The sequence below is a fragment of the Pangasianodon hypophthalmus genome, chromosome 15, assembly GCF_027358585.1.
Source record: "Pangasianodon hypophthalmus isolate fPanHyp1 chromosome 15, fPanHyp1.pri, whole genome shotgun sequence".
NCBI classification, from domain to species: Eukaryota; Metazoa; Chordata; class Actinopteri; order Siluriformes; family Pangasiidae; genus Pangasianodon; species Pangasianodon hypophthalmus.
The window spans coordinates 4,814,476-4,835,274 of NC_069724.1; the positions used below are offsets into that span (position 1 = coordinate 4,814,476).

At 36.8% G+C, this 20,799-nt stretch overlaps 1 long non-coding RNA gene across 1 annotated transcript in view; it reads right to left on the reverse strand.

Annotated features, from left to right (window-relative positions):
* The window catches only part of LOC113541785 (uncharacterized), a 39,444-nt gene extending 20,740 nt beyond the window's left edge, over positions 1-18,704 (reverse strand). The window contains exons 1-3 of the long non-coding RNA XR_003404207.3: positions 18,616-18,704; positions 11,648-11,706; positions 9,823-9,964 (exon numbers count right to left, since the gene is read on the reverse strand). This is a non-coding gene — a long non-coding RNA (uncharacterized LOC113541785). The remainder of the gene's footprint in view (positions 1-9,822; positions 9,965-11,647; positions 11,707-18,615) is intronic.
* Between the last annotated feature and the right edge of the window lie 2,095 nt (positions 18,705-20,799).

The window sequence follows — 20,799 nt, forward strand, 5'->3', positions numbered from 1 at the left end:
GTGCGAAAAAAAAAAATCGTGCTAAGAGCCCTTTCTTTCCAGGAAATCATTTACATTCGAATTGCAGTTGGGCCAATAAGGCATATCGCCCTTATGTTTCTTATCATGACTCACTTCAAGGAGCAGAATGAGGTGTGGAGTGTAGAAGGGGATTTGTAGACTGCAGAGGTGGTGCAGCATCAGCAGTCTGCCTCAAATCCCAGAACACTGTCACCTCTGTGGCACAGAGACAGCCACGCTTAAATAGATCAGAGCCATTACTCTGTGATTACAGATCAATGAGTGTATTATTTGATAAATTCCTTTTTTTGTTTAAGAAATGACTCAGCCATGTATGAATAGAGAGGCAGATTATTCAGTAGGTGCAGGTTTCGCCTTTGCAAAAGCTTTAATGGGCCAGAGGTATATCAGCAAAGCAACCAGAAAGACACAATATATCAATCAAACAATTAAAATGTCAAAAAAAAAACACAGGACACGTCATCAAGCAGACAGCTAAGCAATGATAATGTCAGTCTCGGACAATGATAGATGTAGCAGAGGTACGGTTATAGTAGATGTAAAGGCACATGTGTGGTCATAATAAACCCTTACTAACAATTGTCTTGAGTTCCAATGCAATACAATGGTATACAAAGCAGTAGAAAAAAAAAATCGTCCACTTAATTTTGTAGCTCAGAGCTCTCATATATTTTGTATGAAATAGCACTCTTTTTATTCTTTTTATTGCCCGTGTGGGATTTGCTCTCACTAGGATTAGGCCCACCCAGCTGAGCCTCTCACCCAATCCACCAATCTCCCCCTCTAAATGGACCCAGTACACTTCTGAAATGCACTGCAGCTGACAGATAGCCTGTGGGTGCCAATAAGCTTTTACTGGATGGGTAAAAAAAAAAAAGAAAAAGAAAGAAAAACAAGCCATAGCATCTGCCTCTAACAACTCACATAGGGCAACTCTTAGAACAACTGTGCTAGTTATCCAAGGCCACCTGGAACAGTTTCTATGCTTTTAAAACTCTTGTTCCTTTAGTATTTTCTGCCACTTTTGTATTATCCTCATTTATTTGCGTTATAGCATATATATATTTGTAATAAATTGTTTTTGAGTGACTTTTTTTGCCTCTCCAGCTCACAGCCTGTTTTCACTGACACCACCTACTACTCATTAATATTCATAAGTAGGCCACTACTGTTACATACACATTAATATTCCACCAGAAATATTCATTTATCAACTCGTATTAGCACTGGCCAGTAAATTAGCTAGCAACTAGCCTGCTCAAGGAAACATATTTCATCGGGAACTTTGGAACTTTCGTTTCAATCCTAAGCAGTAATACTGCTGATTTATTATGTAACACAAATGATCGCAGTCGTACTCATAGGCACCCGAGCAGTGGAGCAAGCGAAGCACCTGCAACCCTACTTTTATTAGCAGGGGAGCAAAACAACATGTTTGGTATTCAAATAAAAAAATTGACTTTCAGTGTAAATAACTGCATGCACGTGAGTTTGACTAAAAAACATTTCAAGCAATTTTATCAACCTTCCCTAAGAGAAAACATCCACTCGAAAAGGCGTGCAGTGAAGACACATTGCTCTTTGCCATGGAATTTGCTTCTGTGCGTCTCATGAGTAAGCTACGGGAAATGGATCAACCCGAAGGCATGACGAAACTAGGCTATCCAGCACAACCATGCAGCCAGAGCCACAAACTATTCCCAACCCAGAGAGCAGCGTGGCACGATCCAAAGTCACTAGTAATTTGCCATGAACGAAAGAATTGGTACTGCACAGTGGAGTAGCCAGGAATTCATTTTTGAGGGTATAAGGACATATACTAAATAAAATCACTGTGTGATCTGATTTTTTTTAATCATTCAAGCCATGATTTATCATCAGCTGTCAATCTTACCATATTAATAACCATAATTAATCTTATCATTATTAATTGCCATAAAATAACTTTATTACCCTGATGCTGAGAATGATTAAAATAAGATACATGCAATAGGGGAAAATGACGTTTTATCTTATAAAACCCATCGCCTCGATATCCCTGAGCTCAGACAGCAGATAGCTGGCTTTAAAAGAGAAACGGGGAAAAATGCATGATACCAATTGTTTAATCCCAGCAGAACTACTGCACAAAACATGCTATCAGCTGCACTGTGTGTGCTTTGTTAACTACTTACCCGTAAGCATTTGGAATGGTCATAAAATACTCCTTGAGTATAGTTTTTCAAAAGAGCTAAACAAGTTTTAACAAAATTTTTATTAAATAATTACTTCATTAAATTTATTAAATTCAAATTAATTACTCTGCTTCAAAGAAAAAGAAGTATTTGTGGATGAAAATTTCCCACTGGACCTCAGATGCCACATTTTTGCTCCCCAACTTTCACACAAAATCAGGCGGCCATGGTCGTACTACACTTTTTCTGAGGAATAAGCTAAAAAAAATCTTTATTCAGAGAGAATGGAGAGTTTTGTGTTTTGGGGAACAACTGAAAGTAATTTTTTTTCACTTTGCGGCAGGGATGGAACATTTCTCCAGACTTTTGACATGACATTCACTCACATTCCACATTCAATTCTATGGAAGTTTGTTTCCAGCAAATATGAGAAAATTAGTCAGATTTATCTCACAATAATGACTTTTATCTTACAATTGAGAGTTAATATTGCACAGTTATAACTTCTCATAAATGTGAGTTGTTTTTATGCAACTGTGACTTTTTCTGGCAATTACTTGTTAATATCACACATTTGTGACTTAGTACTTTTGTTGCTAATAATCAAACCACACCAATACAAGCATATGCAGCAGTGTGTTTACAAGAAATATAACCTACCTGAAGTATTCTCTTGAGCGGGAACTGGCCACTCTGGCAGAATTTCTTAGGCTGAACAGGATAGCGTGTCTATAGTGTTGGTGTGGCTTGGTTAGCAGTAAGGGATAGCCTAATAAGCAGTAACACACTAACTCACAGCTGAGAGAAAAAGTTGCAAATGTGAGATAGTAACTTACAACTGCAGGATAAAAAAAATTAGAGATAAAAAGTTATGCAAAGCAATTGCAAGATAAGTCTATGTAATATTTTCTCATGTGTGACATTCTGTGGCAAAGCAAACAAAGAAAACAAACTCTAATATACTTATTTAAGCTGTCAAGTAATACATCCCAGTACCACAAATGGCATAAGACTTATGTCTTGTGTCCAACAAAGGAAACACTATTTATAATACAAGTAGTAATATGGCCAAAAGTATGTGGACACTTGTGGTTCTTCGCCAAACTTTTGCCACTAAGATGGAAGCAAACAATTGTCCATTATGTCTTTGTAGACTGTAGCATTACAGTTTCCCTTCACTAGAACTAAGAGGCCCAAACCTGTTCCCGCATGACAGTGCCCCCGTGCACAAAGCAAGCTCCATAAAGACATGGTTTGTTAAGGTTGATGTGGTACAACTCGAGTGGCCCGAGCTCTGACCTCATTGGAACGCCGAGTACGCACCAGGCCTCCTCACTTCACAACATCAGTGCCTGACCTCATTAATCTTTACTCTTTACTATAATCCTTACTCTTGTGGCTGAATGGTCACAAATCCCCACAGCCACATTCCAAAATCTAGTGGAAAGCCTTCCCACAAGAGTGGAAGTGGAACCGACACCATGTTAATGGCCATGGTTTTGGAATGGGCACATATGGGTGTGATGGTCAAGTGTCCACATACTTTTAATCATATAGTGTATGTCATTACTTTTGTCAGTGTCATAACACTAATGAACTGCAGCAATAAGACCAAACTAGGACCCACAGGGGGGTCACTCCTGTCTAACACATAGCACAAAAACCCAAAAAGTGTTCTAGAAACGACTTGGCCATAATCCACAAGCCTGTAGTTGAAAAGGCAAAAGGGACCTATCCCTCTAACTTTGAAACTGTATTTGTATGGGTGACTTGTATTTTTATCCGTGAGCACACACACCACACACTGCATCATGCTTGAGTGAACAGGAAACGAGGCACAGTAGGAGACCTAGAAATCCATATTACTGTTACTAAAGAAGGATCCTCAGAGTCGAGTCCCTGAGAGGCACTGATGAAGGTGAAAGAATCTCTGATGAGGACATATGAATAAAAATGGTGGAGATAATCTTTGAAGCTCAGAAGAGGATCAAAAAAGAACCAAGCTACATGTCAATGTCTTTCTGAAAATGTAAGAGCCTGGAAGAAAGAGCTTCTTCAGATAGATATTCTCAAATAAGTCCTGAGAGTATGTGAGCCTTGTATGTGAAGTACTGGGAAGATGTGGCACATCTGCACCCTAAGATTCCCCTCTCTGACATCAATGCTATTTGATTTCTTCCATTTCTATCTTGTCATCATAGTTGCCAAATATAAAGAAGAATGAGCACTTGAGATGATGATGGTGAAGTGTGTCAAAAATATTTAATGGTTTTGTGAAAATATAAGACCATGATTTTAAATCAATGACTCTTTTCAGGCACTTGAGTGAGATTTTATTATATAGTTGGTTTCTAAGACTGGCTCAAGCTTCAGCTCAATCTTTATTACTTCGGTTACTGCAGATGTGTTTTTTTAAGTTCTGCCATGAGAAATGCTATTATAAGCAGTGGTTCTCAAGTGGCACCAACAGGAAAGCATTCGTGATATCATCAGGAGATCGTAAGTTTGAATGCCAATGATGCCACAGCCATCTAAACTGGCCATGCTTTCAGTGTGGGAGGGATGGCATACCCCTGCTCAATTACACCCTGCACCTTACCAAATGGACTATCATACACACACCTCATACTAATTGGATTAATAAACATTGTCACTTTAAACACTACACTTTGCACTGCCACTTTACACTACTGCCACTTTATCCTTACTTGCACTGCTTCATTATACTGTGAAACCTTTTACTGTTAACTGTTCTTATTGCATATGGGTTCTCTTATCCAGACTGTAAACTGACTTTTGCTATTGTGTATTGTTTACTTTTATTATTCTTCTTGTCTTGTTCCTTATTGTATATTTTTTGTATTTTTATTGTCTTTGTAATTTATTTTTTTGTTACCCTTCTACCCTGTCTTTCTCGCGAGGAAAAAAACAAAATAAGAATTTCATTGTACCAAAGTACATATGACAGTAAAGATCTTAAATCTTGAATCTTGAATCTTTTTCTCCATCAATCAAGGTGTTGCAACCAATTGCAGGAATCTGCGAGCTCATGTATGCAGAAGAGGGTAGATAGCACTTTCCTCCAAGTGTGTTACACTGCCCTGTGATGCAGCACGAGGGAACGGATGTTTATAACTGTTACGAAAAATAAGTAAGTAATTACAGGAAGTAAAGTGTTAGTTCACAGAGGTTCTACAACATTAAACATAACTACAAACTGATAAAAATACAACGTGGCATTATTTAAATAATAACTGATAATAAAATAAAAATTGTTGGGAAATTGCTGTAGTATAACAGGAATGAAATAGTTCAGGACATACTGTTAAAGGAAAATAATAAACTCTGGGGTGGTATTGGCTCTTCTTGATGTCAAGCTACAACACAAAACTGTCGTTGATTATTTTCCTATAACAACACAACCCGTAATGTTTTATTCCATATTAAATTTTTTTTTTTCAGAAACTAGGTCAATGATATCCCCTGGAATCCCTGAAATCAAACCATGAATATTAGGAATGGCAAACTTTACAAAACTTTAACAAACTAACTTCAGTTTGTGTTCACACATTACATCAGGTTGTAAGAAGATTTGTATTGCATCAACCGACTTTCTCTTCCTGTCAAACAGAATATACAAGTTTAAGAAAATGCTGCTGTTTATAAAATTACCAACCTCAATGATAGTCTTTGTCTGACTGAGTAGTTTCACATGAGTTGCGCTTGCTTCATCATACTCATTAAATTGTACGTATCATCGTTGCTTATTCACATCCAGATGGCAAGCCAAATGCTGCATTTTGATTGTTCTTCGTATCTTCATGAATATCTCATATGGCGCATACTGTATGCTGTGCTGCACTGAAATGCCTTTATTCAACATTTGCTTCTGAAAGTAAGGATTTTCTTGGGCTTTCAAAGTGACTCAATTATTTCGCCATGATGATACGTTTACGACCATCAAAGCTTGATCCTTTCAAAGCATGTGTAAAATTTTGTAGCCAGCTGTACTGCTAGGATTCATCAAACTTTTATATTTTTTAAGGAAAAGACATGCTCAGTATTTTGCTAATTACACCAGAACTGTGTAATACAAGTAATTACATAAAGTTTATTCACAAAACTGCCTCATGTAACAAGAATTCATTTTATAGACCTATAATTCTTGGCTGGATGTAAATATCACTGTGCAAATTGATGTCATATTTTGATTTCCCATATTTATTATTTTTCCCCAGAACAGTTTTAACACCCATAATTAACTGAGTCATTACAAGGCAATACAAAAGACAACAGTGTGTTGGGTGTATCAAAGTTACAGCAGACTATTTTACAAATTTCATATCCAGATGAGATCTATTTGCAAAGTTCAGCAGCTACTGACTCTATGAGAAAATCCTCCTCTGCCAACAGAGCAATTTATTTTCATTACCCTAAATCACTAGATCAATACAATGGTAAATAGCCTCCATTTATCTTACCAGAAAATATATATCACACTGATGGCAAACACCATGCATAAATGGGAGTTAGGTGCAATATATAACAAGGTGAACTGTGCATAATGACAAATGATTTAAATTTAGGCCAATAGGGAGAGAGGAGAGTTGTTGACTAAAATGCTAGGAGGATTAACTCTAGGGATGGTTTGGCATTTGTTAGATGCGCGTCTACTGTGTTTGCAGAGAGCTGCCTGGCAGACAGCAATCCATCATGTGTCCTGGCTGTGACTGTAGTGGGTGTGAGGTTCTATGTCACTGGTGACAGTACTATTGATGAGTTTAACTAAAGTTAACCAACTTACAAATGTGTAATATCGCTTTGTATTGTCGCTGGTGCTTTAAATAATTAGCCTCTGTTGAAATCTATGGTGGCCTAGCCTGTGTGAAAAAAAAGCATAAAAATTAGCCCTGCCATTAAAAAAATTAGCCCAAGGGACAAGCGTTAAAGTATTAAAACACAGATATAGGGGGACAGCTGGTATAAATGGGCTAGCATGGCTAAGTGTTTCAAAGATAAAAAGACATTAGTATAAGGGTTCATTTTAGCATCCACCAGTGGAAAAATATACAGAATGGTATGATTTAAGAAAAATATACAGAATGGTATGAAGAAACAAAGCTGCGGCTGATTTCTTTCTAGCCGATACTGTAGATTCATGCGGCCTATCGGTGATTGTCCAGGACTCCCTGGAAGAAGAGCTCTTGTATCTCAATGGGACTTTCCTGGCTAAATAAAGGATTTTTTTTATTGTTGTGTCAGATGATTACCCCCTAGATTTATTCTCCACTGGGGCTGATATTTTTCAACCCGTGTTGCTGACACATTCATAACATGTCCCCAGCCGTGATTGAGAAGGCTCATGGCTACCTTTTGAGGAGCAATTAAAAGTAGACAGACTAAGCACACATTGTCCAAATAAAGTACAAATTTACACAAAAGGACAGACAACAGAGCCATTTTGTGTTTTTTGGTCTGAATGAAATAGTTTTTGTTTTTGTTTATCATGTTTGCTATTCAGAGGAAACATAGCATGAACCCAGTGGAGCATTACAGACTTGAAACACTGTAAAAAAAAAAAAAATTAGAAATCATGATTTCATACATTGTTTCAGTGTCAAGATATTGATAGACATTAGATTTTAGCCCTCTCATCAAATACATGATGAGGCGTCACTGGTAGTTATCCTAAGTAGCTCTTTCATCAAGGTCCTAAATTAGTCTGTCAAGATATTTTAGAGCATTTTCTTAAGCAGCTCAACAAAATGAGATTCTGCTGAGATTTTCAGAATTACAGATGGGATAGACACTCTCTGTCCACTTTATTAGGAACACCTGTACACCTGCACATTCATGCAATGATCCAGTCAGCCAATCATGTGGCTGCAGCACAATGCATAAAATCATGCAGATGCAGGTCAAGAGCTTCAGTTAATGTTCACATCATACATCAGAATGGGGGAAAAATGTGATCTCAGGGACTTTGAGCAAGGCATGGTTGTTTGTGCCAGACAGGCTGGTGTGAGTGTTTCAGAAATTGCTGATATGTTTCTATAGATTACACAGAATGGTGCAAAAAACATCCAGTGGGCAACAGAACTGCAGGCAGAAAGGCCTTGTTCATGAGAGAGGATGGACGAGAACGGCTACTCTGGTTCGAGCTGACAAGAAGGCTACAGTAACTCAAATAACCACTCTTTACAACCGTCATGAACAGAAAAGCATCTCAGAATGCACAACACCAAAACTTTTTCCAATCTTCAACTGTCCAGTGTTGGAGTGTATGTAAATATTTACTAAAAAGGTATTCTACAAAATTGAGGCAAGTAAACTAAAAAAAAAAAAAAAGCATAATAGCAAATCACATAGCAATAGGTTTTAATATTTAACAATTCTATTATATTTACATTATATAAAAACAATAATATAAACAATATCAACAATAATTTTTACAGCTAGTAAAAGCAAACTGAATTGTATTCTAGGGCCATACAGAACATTATTCCACTGATATTTCATCAGCTGGTTTCATCACTTCATTGCAATCCAGTTTGACTCCATCTTCTTTTAAATGGAGCAGGGTTTGTGCTGTTTTCTTAAAGATTTGTAACAGTTTGTAAAAAGCAACTTAGGATTGGGGCGAGGTTTGCATTTCTAACTTTTCTTACAACTCCATTCACATGTAAGCAAATGAATTCCAAAAACACTTTGACTTTGTACACATTTTTTCATGAGATCGCACTCCTGAAAAAGAAGTATGGCATTCCTGAGCGATCACGTCATTGAGGAAATATTTATTAAATTTATGCATGCTCTCTCTCAGTGATCATTGGTGATGCAAACAAGTACCAGGCATGATACCATTCCCCAGCAATCAATTTTGTTCTGGTTAAAATATAAAATATTATGCAACTGCAGTCAAAATTCAGTGATCCCTGCCATAGTCTATTTGACAGATAACAGTAGACGGCTTCCTTTTACATTACGTGCCTAATAAAGCCTATGATTCACACCATAGATAATCAGATTATGTTATGGCTTGGGTTTCTAATTTCTCTCTACCCAGAAGCAATCCACCATGACAGGTGATTTTACCATCACGCCTCTGTTTTCCCATCAAAATGCCCATTTATTTCTCTCAGAGGAGCTGAGAGATATATGCTGGCCATTAATTCTTCATTTGTCTTACATTTGTAAGCATCTAACATATGGCTGGCTCCACTGTTTTCATGATGAGGCATTGTAAGTGTTATTTTCAGCAGGAGTCAACATGTCTTGCCCTAGGCACTTTTCTGACTGCTGCTTGGTTGTCAGAGTGATTTATCTAGAATATGTAAACCATATGGAGGACATGACAGGAGAAATCACTTCAATAAGATACATTTTCCAAGTTCACGGTTGAATAGTAGTGGTTCAAAGCAGGAAGAGTTAGACCATTGTGTTGTGGCCATGGACAAAGTGTGTGACAGTGGAGAAAAGGGGCTAAGCAGAAGAGGAGCATGTTGAACACTAGTGGTATGTGCTACTGATTCAGTGGAAACACTATAATTGGCTGATCATTCAATGAAATGTAGTAGTATTTGCATTTTGTAACTGTTTCTGATGAAGCAGACCAATTTTCTGATACCTGAATGCAGTAAAACTCCAGCAATTGCAGGTTCCTGACACTCTGAAAGCCAGAGGCTATTGGATGAAGTTTTCTTCTTATTTGAATCCAATTCTTGAGTGAAAGTAGACAAGGTTACCCAAGGCAAATCCATCATCATAATCTAGAGTCAAAACACAGAGGATAAGGTCAAAACCAAAAAAAAAAAAAAAAAAAAAAAACAACCTGGAATCTGCTAACACAGCTCAGTAAAGGAGCTGATACTTGCAAGAATTGGCAAAAGCACTACACATATTACAGATCCAGGACAAAGGCAGGGTAGGAATGCTGCAAACATTGCAAATGTAATTATAATATAGTCTATCCATAGTCTATCCAAGATGATTTAGAAATATCGATTCATTGTTATCCACAGTACTGTGACAGTATTGCATTTCCTTAAATAAGCATTAAGCAATAATTTCAGGCAAAGGATTAATAGGAAGCATGTAGAGCTGTACCAGCCTGAGCTGTTAAGAACTTACTATATATTGCCAAGTCAGAATCAGCAGAGAAAAATCATATCTTACCAAATGAAAACATTTGGAATATATATAGTATATTGAGATTTATCTAGTATTTTCTATTATAAGATTACAGATTACAATAAACCGAATATCTGACCATTAGGCCTACTTCTTAGATATTTTTACTAATTTGAAGTCTTGTTTTATTAGCATTCTCACTATACATAAAGGAATGCCCTCATATGCGAATGAACTGAAGCAATGTTGTAAAGAAGAGTGGACCAAAATTTCTCCAAAATGATGAGAGACTGATAAACTCCTACAGAAAACATTTACTTCAAGTTATTGTTGCTACACGTGGTTCTACGTGTTACTGAATTATAGGGCGTACTTATTTATTTCTCCACCTGATTTCTAAATGATGGTTTACTTTTTGGGGAAAAAATGAAATCTTTTGTGTTTTTTTGTTGTCACCTGAGGTTATTTGTTTGTTTATAGAAGTTGGTGCGGACCACACAATTGCTATTTAGGCCCTGATTAAAAAAAAAAAAATCATAGAATTGAAAGAGGGTGTATTTTCTTTTTCCCATGACTGTATATGCTAAAAAAGCTAAAAGCTAATAGAACTTTTTTATTATTATTTTAAGCATTCATTTCTAGAAAGAACTAGCAAAATTATCTACCAATAAAAAAGTTAAAAAAGCATCTAAAAACAGGCTGAATTATATTATATTTGGTTTCTAATCTCATAATAAGAAATATTAAATACATTTGACCATATTTTCACTTGCTTAGATATGATTTTTGGCAGTGGGTGTATTAATTTTTGTTATAAAAGCTGTTTGGTCACAGTCTTTCCTGTTTAGGTATTTTTCCTTAAAATTTGAATATTTTTATATTATGTTTAACAGTGCTCAAAATATGATGTGTTTCTTCTAGCTATGACCAGATCTGTCCATTTATAATGTATAATACAAAATAAATACATACAGACATATACAGAGTCTCATATTATAATAAAACTATGTGAAATTTACAATAAAGTATTGTGTCAAGTGAATAAATGAAACTAACATATACTGCAGATGTTTCCTACATAGCAGTACAATGTACTATCTCTCTATCAGACGTTCTTATATGCGCACTGTTATATTGTCAGTTGACTCACGCCTCACAAAATGAGTCCACCATCGCTAATCTGATCAAACACTGCTATCACACAATCACACGTAGGCCTAAAACCAAAGAGTTGGGATGAGAGTGTCTAGCAGCAACGTTTGCCTCCGCTTTGTCACAAATCTGATTAGATATACTGATTACACTTCACAAAAACAACTCACAGCATCATGTCCCGCTTGTTTTACATTCAGCTCAGGATAGCATCATCTGTGAGAACGAACTGAAACAAAGATACAGAAGAGATGGCTTTTGGGAGTTAATAATTCTAAATAAGAATAAATCTAAATAAGAAAACGGTTGATAAATTATCAGCATCTGTGACACTTTAAAGGGAGCGTGTGTGTCTTTCAGAGCTTCCCTTGGCTCCACCAGCCTTTATTACATATTAAACAATGATAATAAAAAGCTGATAGAAAACATTTTTAGAAATTTAAAACAGACATGAATTGTTCAGTAACTTGTACTCAAGATTCTGCACTATTTCTATCATTGTTCAAATTTAAGCACATTTGTTGTGATGTGATATAATTTGTACATTTAAAACAATTAAAAACCGAGGTGCTTTTACGACCACTGTATAAGATCTTATATACATATATACAGTATGTATGTGTGTGTGTGTGTGTGTGTGTGTGTGTGAGAGACTGAGCATGGGGGAGGAGTGAAAGATTTGTTTGGTCCCACACTCAGAATTACCCTAGTGAAAAAAAAGTATACTTTATTGTATTTGTAATATATTTCCTGTTTCAAAAGTACATTGCAAATATACTAACAAAAATTGTACTAACTTTAAATATAGAAAAAGTGTATTACCACCATGCTTTTACCTATTTTTACCATACAACTTTTAACACACTTTAAAATAATTGTAATTTAGTATATTTTCTAAAAATATATTTTATAAAAATATACTTGAATTGAAAGTTTTGTTTATTTTTTTTTAAAGTGTATTTATTTGCACTTTATATAAATATATTTTAGTATTATTTTTAACTGTGTGCTGAAAATGTCCATTGTAACAATGCATTGAATGTATACTTTCAAAGTACATTATTAAATAAACTGAAGTTGTAGTATACTTTAAGTTAAATTTTGGAGTAATTTTTAAGTGGACTTCTTCCTGCTTGCAATTCACTTCATTACTGCTTTCAGAAAGTAATAAAACACATGATAAACGTGTTGAAAGCCCATTTAACATTTTTAAATAAAGTATATGCACTGCACAAAAGGCTACTCATGTAATTGTGATTTAAGTATTTTAATAAATGTATACAATGTCACAGAGAGGTCCAATGTATAAACATCAATCCATGACTAATTTTATACCAACAGCACACCATACGAACACAATGTGTTCTACAGGAAAGTAACCTTTTATCGAATGTGTTTTTGAAATGTTTCAGATGAATTTTGGGCGAAATGAGCAATTAAATTAGCATTAGCCGATGCTATTCTGCTTAGCTCGCTATCAGTGCTGTGGCTGAAGCTTACAGAGTGCTAACAGTTAACCTTCTAGCTAATCCGATAGACTTAATATTGTTCGGGGAACTTAGTTGGCTTGGTATTGCTAACTTCATAGAGCTAGCTATTTATAAAGGCAGCGTTGCAGTTTACACACTTGGTAGTTGATGTTTAACTGTTTGTGCTCTTGTCTGAGGGGATCTGTGCATTTTTTAAATTTGCTATTCACACTTCTTGTTTTTGACAGCGAGGCCGCGAATTAGCCATCATCTCAGTCTCCAGTTAGCTTAGCCTGTTAGCTAGCTAGCTAGTCGTGTGAGAGAGAGAGAGAGACGTTGCTAAAGTTCGGTGCTGTGCCTCGAGATGCCCGCGATGTTGGAAAAGGGCACGACGGAGATTTCAGGGAAAAGAAGAGGCAGAAACTCGGTGAACAACCCGACAAAAAGTTTTACTGCCAAAGGCAACAGTAAAAATTGTTGGTCAGTGATGGCGAGCACGGTAAGTGACGGGTGGTACAGGCCCGGGTTGGCTAATCGGGAGCAGCGGGAGGATTCCCGGGGGCCGGTCTGTTTTTGACCGCGAGGGCCGGTGTTATCATGCCACTGGGTTGAAATACAGATGTCTGTTATCGAAGTTACATTTATTGCAATGACCCTGACAAGAAGTGCATTCAGCATTGGGGGAAAAAATTAGCATATTTTTACTCAAAAATAATATATTTATGGTATATTGCTTGAGTGTTTTGAAGACACTCTTAATTAATTTGTAATGTACTTGTAATACAAAAAAGTACACTTTAATATCACTAATCAAACATGCAATTATCATACACAGGCATATACTTAAAGTGTACTAAGTATACTTGAAGTTGTTCCAATTTAGCACATAAAAGTACACTAAATACACTTAAAGTTATGCTTTACTACAATTTAATTACAACTAAAATATACTTAGCACAAAATTAGTTGTTCCAAAATAGCACACTTCAAGTTGACTAATCATTAACACACTTAAACTATACTGATAATTAGTCGGGCTACAAGTATACTTTTTTTTTCACTAGGGTAGCGAAAAAATACTCCATGTTAAATTCTGTCGTATATGATCCTTGGGTCAAGCTCTGATGGCTCTGGAAATTGGGTTCGTAAGCTACGAGACAGAATGGATTCCTGCCTGTCGGAGCTTGTTTCGGTTCCTTTGGTTCAAATGTCTCTGGTATAGATGTAACAGGAAGTCAAGGCAATAAGAGATCTGAATAAGCAAACTTAATTTGCATTGTGGTTTAAAGTCTATGATATGTCATTATAATGTATAATCAATAATTTAGAGTACTGTAGGAGAACTTGGTGTCCCTGGTGGTTAAGGATTGCGTGCTCTCACTGCCGCGGCCCGGGTTCGAGTGTACTCTCAGTGCCGGTACCAAGCCCAGTTAAAATGGGAGGGTTGTGTCAGGAAGGGCATCCGATGTAAAACCTGTCCCAATCAACCACACAGACCAATGATCCGCTGTGGTGGCCCCTTACGGGAGCAGCCGAAAGAATCGACAACTGTAGGAAAAATTGAATATTGTGCCAATTAGCTGGGTTGAGGTTTTTTTTTTTATTTTCAATTACCTTACTGTCTGGAGCTTAAAGAGATTCAGGACCAAATATGTCTTGTTTGTTCAATACCATGTGCCAGCTGTTTAACTACTGGAGCATTTCCTAAAAGAATTATGTTTATAAGACAGCTGCTCTCAACACAATTATAAGTAATTTTGAAAATGATATCTTTTTAACCCAATTTGATCAATTGGCAATTTCCACCCAATAGCTAATCCTCCCCTATTACACCACAGCTACATACCAGGGACGATGCTTCTATACAACACATGAAGCCAGTCCCATCTGCTAAATGCCCTCTTCTGCATACATAAGCTTATAGATGCTGAAGTTTGGTTAGTGTTGACAGGGCAGAGACATGAGCAGTTACTATAGAAATAACAACATAATAGAACGAGCACATTAATATAAATCTATTGTTCATGTTACAGCCAGAACTACCTGTACTATTATACTAAAATAATGCTCACCTTCTGACCAATGAGATTCGAGCATTCAGCCATGCTGTGGTAAAAAAAAAGCTGATGTTCCAATCATTTGCTTGCCTTTCTAGATGTTATGCAACTGATTAGAAACTTTAATCTACATCATATGTAACTAGCTAGGTTGTTAAAGTGTTAATATGTCTTTAGAGAGCATTTATCAGCAACCAGAAACTAAAAGATCAACGAGTTAAATTTCTTCACAAATGAGGCAAATTAAACAGTAAGGACACAGTGTTATGTCAGAGATGTGTCAGTTTGATCGACTAAGGGAATTGTACAGTTTGACTTTTTGTTAGGCTTTTAAACAAGACTATCTTTCTGTTATCTCATTGAAAACTGGTGTACATAGTTAGTTTCTCTTGTAGACTCTCAACAGCCGATTACAGGGTTACTCTAAAAATTCACCAGACACTAGCCTATAGCATAAGTCAAGTATGATAGCCTCACGACTTATTTTTGTTTGAGGCTGTGTCTTTATTTAATATCATCATGCCCCACCCAAATCATTGGTCACGAGTCGCTACTGACGACAGTATGCTCACATCCCGAAATCCAGAAATAAAGGGACATAATAGCTTGAACAATGGAGATTAAAAGCAATGAAGACGTAAGATAACTGAAGCATTTCTGCCATCATTCATTTCTTGTCATGTTTTACCTGTAAGATAAAAGAGAACTATTTATCTTCCTACACTCTTCCTTCCGTTGATTTTTGTCAATCAGCCCAAATGAATGTCCTTTGTGCTAGTACATTGTTAAAATAAAATGTATAATTAGTGTGTGGGAAGACCTCCCCTTAGAAATATGAAGTTGATGAATCTTTTTTGTGTCATTTTTGTGACTGATGTTTTTTGGGGGGGGGGTTTATGTCCTTTGTGACTGATCTTTGGCTTGCTGTCACCCTGCACTCTTGTTCTCAGTGCCTTCCATAAAAGACCACAGAAATAAACCCAATGATTAGAGCCATCATTCAGTGTCACAGCTGTAAGCTGCTGGGAGGAAAGATCTCCATGCTTATTTATCAATGCCTGTCTCAGTGCTTCCCAAAGACGTGAAATCTGAATGATAGTACTCAAGTTAGATCTGGTAATAACAATAGAAGAGCTTTTACATAAAGAAGCCGTAGTGCTTTATGTGCTCCTCATGATAGAGTCTTTTAGTGAAGGACCTCTAAAGTGTGAGCAAGAAAAGATTCCTCAAGGATTCTTTGCATAGTTAAGGGTTTGTAGCTTCCTAAAGGAATTCTATTTGGCATTTTTTTTTCTTTACACAGTTCCTCCTGAGGGTCAAAAACATTAACCCTAGATTTAACCTTTTTTAATTGCAGGAGTGCAGGAAGAAACTTACAGGAACACGGTTACTGCTGTTTTTGCCTCTGGACCTCAGTATATTAAATTTGAAATTAATCCAAGAAAAAAGGTTAAATCTAGCACCCTTAAGGATTCTGCACTTTGTCCTGCTGGGAAATGCTTAAAGCTTTTATGCAAGTAGAACACCTTTAAAATGCTGAGAACAATAAAATCCTTATTCACTGAAGAAGTGGGTGTGTGTGTGTGTGTGTGTGTGTGTGTGTGTGTGTGTAGAACTTCCGCATTACTTTGTACAAAATATCAGGTATTTACATCTAAAGTATATACAAGTACAGTATATGGCATTTAAATGCAGTGCTACCGGTCGAGAAGACTAGATGTAACTGAACAAATGCTTTTGTTGTTTGTTGGCCAGCTGTCTGTCATTAGCTCATGTTCATGAGAGCTAACAGAAGGTCTTGACTTTATTCTATGCGTATCATTTGCATATGGAGCCTTTTGATGTTGTCTTTCAACATGAGCACCAAAGAAGTGTCAGTGTTCCCATGCAATTATTTTTGTCATGTAATATTACATATACTCCAAATTAAATTTATGCACATGATTAAACACTGGCACGGCATTTAGTGTCCATGTTACCACAACAACAAGAAGCTTGTGAGTCCTGTCAATTTGGCAAATAGGTCAGTTCAGTCTGTCTGACCTTATTAAACAGAAAGGAAGAAGAATCATCCATCTCCAATATCATTCTGAAATATTAGTTGCATGCCAACCCCAGCTAAATTCCAACCCGCATACTCTGTTTAACCTTTCAATAAATCGAACTTGAAATTCTTTGCTCTGCAATAAGTCTTCTGTTTGAATGGACTAATAAATGGATTATTCATGTCTTTCGATTGGATTTGGATTGGACTCAGTTGACTTCACAGACAAAGGGATGAAAGTGCAAGGTAACAGTTACTAAAAGAAACACAAAGCAAAAAAAAAAAAACAGGAGGGACATGCAATAATCAAAAGCCATGAAAAAAAAAAAACAGGCATTAATCCAAACTTAACAAGCTCAAGATCAAAACCCAACAGACAAGCATAGATATCCAGTTCAGCGACAGCACACAGTTCAGAGTTTATACAGGCATACCAGTCAAATGTGTGTAATCAGTAAGTTTGGTGATTGAGAGAGTGGATAGGTTGACAAGGAGCCTAGGGATTGGTCATGGGACCAAGCATGGGTCTGTCAGCTGACCTAGAAGTTGACTGGGAATCATGGGTAATATAGTAGTTCAACTGCTAGGAAGCACAGGAAACAGGCAAGTCACCAGTGTGAAATATAGGTATACATTGAGGGGATTTTTTATACTGTTTTTGATATATAATGAAATATAAGCCACATTTAAAATGGTGTTAGTGCTGGTAATGAAGGCCAACATGAGATATAATTAATTAAAGTCCACACTTTGCAGACCATGTCTAAATAAGGTTTCATTTTCATACATCATCATATTTGCTGTTTATTTTCTGGACTTTTCTGAAACCACGAACAACAGCACAACCAGTCGTAACAAAAATACAAAGAACATTATATCAACAAGGGCTTATGCCTACCTCAGCAGCACATCCATAATATGACTGAGAAGGCATATGTGAAATACAATCACGGATGAACATAAATGAGTATACGTGATCATCCATTTTTTCCAAATATTTTTGGAGGAGAAATTAGAAGTCAATGTACTAAGAACATGTTCAAAGAAAGTATAAATTAGACTAAAAGACAATAGACAAAACAACATTTTTGTGTTCCTTGGTTTGAACGAAATACTTCAGTATATTGACAAGCAAGAATTTTACTTTTTTCTCTTTGCCATGCTTGCATTTTTTTTTTTTGGAAGAGACATGGCATGAGACCAGCAGCTCATTATGGACCTGAAACAATTGAACAAAACTTCAGCTGCCTATCTATCAGTGTGTATATGTGTGTGTCCATAAAAATTTGCATCACAGCCTTCTTATGCATAAGACCCTTACAATAATGCTCAACCATAATAGTTCCAACTAGAAGCTACTGATAGTGATTACAATTTTTTTAAGATCTCTCATTCAACATTAAAATTCAAGAATGTTCTCAGTCATAAAGGAAAGTCTTTAAACAAGTCAATAGCACTATCCAGGATGTGTATCAAAGCCTATGATGAGAAGACCAAAGAGGAATACACTACTATGTCACTTAAAATGTTAGGTGCCATTTTGCTAAAAAGAACATACATGCTCTTACATTGGAACAAAATCCTGTAAGGATTAGAAGGTTGAACCTGTATCAGAGTGTGAGAATGAAGAATGTGTAGAGCAGAGATGTCCACAGCACTGCAGAGTTTACTATTCTACTTCATTTAGCACACTTGATTTGACTAATCAGCTAAATACTAGGGCCTTCACAGGCTCACTTTGGTATGTTAGAAAAGGGAAAACCCGAATCTCTGTAGAGCTATATCCCTCCTGGGGCCTGGCTCATGAGCTATTTGAGCTATCTTTGAGCTTACTTTGATCTTTCCCTGGATTTTCTGGCTTATGGGACTGGTTTAGTTTTTCACAAGGTTATATCACCAGGGTAACTTACTGTATGCTACACAGCTAACCTGCTCTGGTTTAGGTTAAATTCAGGATCACATCTCATAAACAGCTCTTGAACCAATCATCCTTTAAAAATTAACCTTGTTTTCTGACATGGTCATGAAAATAGTTTTTTTAATGTACACCCCTCACCTGGGCCATTCTGTCTACCAGTGGTTCGCCTCTCAGGGGAGACTGAGTGATAAAACCCTAAGGACTCTGAAACTGAAACAGCATCTTTCCCCAAGCCATTATCCTCTTGAACAAGGATTCTTGCATTTAACAGCCATATGTGGCATAATTATATGTAACAACCACTGATGTTTCTATGATTTGCTAATTTTTAGATGTTACACAATCATGGGGTGGCATGCTCAGCACCCCATTTAGTGCCACCAAGTAATTGTTGAACCCAGTGGTCAAAAATGAGAACCGCAACAAGTATTAATAGAGACCCACTGGGGCATCAATCATGCTGCCCCATGCTCGCTATATGAACATTTCTGTGAACGAGGAGCACCGGAGTTGACAGTTAATGGCAGGATTCCCAGAATGGGCTGGTTTGAAAATACTCTGCCGCTGCCAAGATCTTGTTTTATGGCAAATAATTAGAATTAAATCTAATATATTTTCTGCAAAATAAAGGCAAAGTGTAAGTGCAGACAATGTATCTGTGATGTACAGAACCATTTCTACTGTAAGATGTATTGCAAAGACTGGCAGAGAGGATTAGGTGAGGGTATAGGCTGAGAAAAAGAAGAAAATGTGTCTCCCTTTTCTAATGCCCAGATTTTTAAGGCTAGATTCAGGTCTTTTGTGTGTTTTTTGACATGAGGTTGTTGTGGACATTTTGCCAACACCTGGCAACCCTAGTTAATGAAATTGGCTCTTCTGTGGGCACCTAACACACAAGGCAACAGGAAAAACACCTGATGTATCAAACACACAGAACAAAGGTAGGTATAAAACCACTGAAACAAAGCTACTGGACTGTATGCTGAACTAATACTGTATTAATCTAGTTATTCTATAATTCACTAGATAGTAGTCTATAGCATAAATCAATATTTTTGTTTGAGGCTATGTCGTTATTAGTGTCACCCTGCCTCACCAAAACTGATGGTCATGAGCCGCTGCTGATGTGTATTTATTGTTGTGTGAATACAGCACCAAGACCAATTCCCTGTATGCTTATACTTGGCAAATAAAAGATTCTTATTCTGATTCCTTAAAAGTTCACAGATGTAGGAGCATAAACTGAGATTGCCTAAATTGTGACATCCCTCTGTTTTCCCCAATTATTTTCATATCCAAGAAAAACAATTTCCTCAGAGGGAATATTGTATCTTGCCAGCTTTTAGAGGGTGATATTGCAAATTTCACTCATCACTATTGCTTGCTCTCTGAAGCGGTTGTTGATGCTGAGAATCTCAGCAAATGTGCAGCTTGGTAAGCCATAAAAAGGGACATGCTCTTCTACAGAACAACATATAGCCTAGGCTACATTTCTAGAGTAATTACTAATCACGAATTGACAGTTTGCTCATCAGAGGCTGGTATGATATTGAATTGGATTTCCAAGAATAATTGGTGCTGTAGATTGCACTCACATTCCAGCTACCAGTCCTGAGGCTATTCACGACTGAGCAGTATGTATAACCATTCAAAATCATAATCATGTTATGTCTGCATGCATTATGCTTCACAACTGAATTACCTGACGTTAACATTTTTGCCCTTGAGGTAAACCCCTATCGCTCCTGACCGCTCGGCTGGCAGAACAACATATCATTAATGCACCAATTTTTTTCATGGCAAAAAAGGAAGAAAGTGCAAAACATGACATTTC